The sequence below is a fragment of the Dromiciops gliroides genome, chromosome 2 (assembly GCF_019393635.1).
Source record: "Dromiciops gliroides isolate mDroGli1 chromosome 2, mDroGli1.pri, whole genome shotgun sequence".
Classification (NCBI taxonomy): Eukaryota; Metazoa; Chordata; class Mammalia; order Microbiotheria; family Microbiotheriidae; genus Dromiciops; species Dromiciops gliroides.
Genome location: NC_057862.1, coordinates 516,116,448 through 516,118,618, shown reverse-complemented (window position 1 = coordinate 516,118,618; position 2,171 = coordinate 516,116,448). Strand labels below are relative to the sequence as shown.

Below are 2,171 nucleotides of genomic sequence, written 5' to 3'. Positions count from 1 at the left end.
CTCAAATTTTGCAGCAGGATTTAGCCTCCATTACGTTTAAAGGTTCCACTTTAGTCCAATATGTAAATGACTTACTCCTGGCTGCACCTAATGCTGAGATTTGCCAGGAATACAGCCGACACCTGTTACTAGAGCTGCACAAATGAGGCCATAAGGTCTCTAAGTCTAAAGTACAATGGTGTCTACCTCAGGTGGAATATTTGGGTTTTATTTTGGCTGCACGTGATCTGTCTCTCCTAAGCGAGTCCAGACCATTCAACAACTCTCTGCTCCCTCTACTAAGAAGCAGCTAAGATGCCCAAGTGTCACCCTGAGTGAGAAATTCTACCAGTGTAGTTCCAGGGTACAACTGCTGCCTTGTCCCAGAGGCCAGCGGTGGTGGCCTTGTTTCAGCTCTCCTGGGGGAGACAAAGGATGAGCTGGCCATGGTGGAAAGGCCAGAGGACCTGAACCTTTCCAGAAACATCAAGGAGGCGCTCCCCAATGGCGTCAACATCTCCAAATAGTCCCAGAGTGCCATCTCTCAAGCCGCCAGTGTTCTGCTGTACGCCATGTCCTGTGCAAACAACTTTGTGATGAAAGGAAAACGGAAGACCCTAATTGCTGGTGATGTACTATCGGCTATGGAAGAGATGGAATTTCAGGGATTTGTTTCCCCTTTAAAAGAAGCACTAGAGGTATATAGACGTGAACAGAAAGGTAAGAAGGAAGCTTCAGAGCAAAAGAAGAAGGATAAAGACAAAAGGATAGATTCTGAGGAGGAAGACAAGAGCAGAGAAGATGATGATGAGGATGATGAAAGAATAGAAGAGGATGTACAGAATGATGAAGAGGTTGACAATTGAGCTTCATGGAGAGAATGGCTAGTCAGATGATAAGAAACTTGGCACTCAACATTGTTGCCTCCATTGTACTGTTGGACAGGATTCTGTGGCCTTTTCCTCCACTTCTAAGTGCCCATTTATGAAGACCTAAGAATACTTATTGAATAATCACCAAACCAGATTTTTTCTGAATTAGACCTGTATTTCTTTTCACATAATCCATAAATTGTGGCCTTTTGACAAGGTAGGTTATGAATTGCCATTTCATCAAATTTTTATGGGAGAAAAAATGTAGAAGATTCATATATTTCACTTCTTGTTTTATGACCCAAATTTTCATACTATATTATTTAGGGGCAGTAGAGAAAATTGGAAAGGTTTGAACTCTGAGTATGAGTAGCCTGTGGTAGATAGAATTTAGCTCACTGAAAGTGTGATCAAGGCACTCTGGATCAGGATTTGGATCAGGAGCCAAAAAGTTTGGGATAAAGAATGAAATTCTCATCCCTTTGAAGTAATTTTCAGTAATGTTCTGCTTACTTTGGTTTGTAACTGATTATCTTCTGTTCCTGAGTCCTTTCCCCTTGTCTCTTGCTGAGTTTTGGACCTTGGTTCCTTCCTATTTGCCACACCCTACTCAGCACTTTGTATATGTTTTGAAGTTTGTACTTCACTATATTAGTGGAGTGTTGTGTCTAATGTAAAGTAGGCAATTCACCTCAAAATTCTCTTCCCCGACCTGTATATACTGAACAGAAGTTTGAAAACAGACTTTCTGGTATATACAATCCCTTTACTTTTGGTTTTATAGTGAACCTCACAGGTGTCTCATCTTTGGCTTTTTTATATAATAAATGACAAGCTCCAAAATTCATTTCCTCCAGGCACTATACAGTCACTCTATCCAGATTTTTCTTTGCTTTGCTAACTTATGACCATAAATGCAGCTTAATTTAAGAAATGTTAGATTTCTTCCAATCACAGAGTTCTGGCTCTTGCCTTTTAATGACAGCTTAATGGGATAACTGTTAATGATTTCTAATAATGCTTAGGAATATAATTCTAGTAAACCACCCTTCTAAAGTGGTTTTTATGGGGTCTTCATCTTTTGTTAGGCTCCCCTTCCATTCACTCCCAAGATCTCTGTCTTCAAGTTAAGTAGTTATTTCTGAAGGTTAAAAGCTCCCAGAAGACCTTTGTCCCCATGGTAAAACTGTTTAACTAGAGGGGGCTCCCACAATGATCACATTCATTTCCTCTATTAAGAGCTACCTTGAGAACTGAGAGTAAAGGTTTTTGCCAACTTCTTCCCCTAGCCAGTCTCATTTTTTTGGTCTATAAAATACA

General features: G+C 40.3%; 1 pseudogene; it reads left to right on the top strand.

The window, feature by feature from the left end:
• Positions 1–425: 425 nt before the first annotated feature.
• Positions 426–845, top strand: LOC122744726 (annotated as a pseudogene).
• The last annotated feature ends 1,326 nt before the right edge of the window (positions 846–2,171 follow it).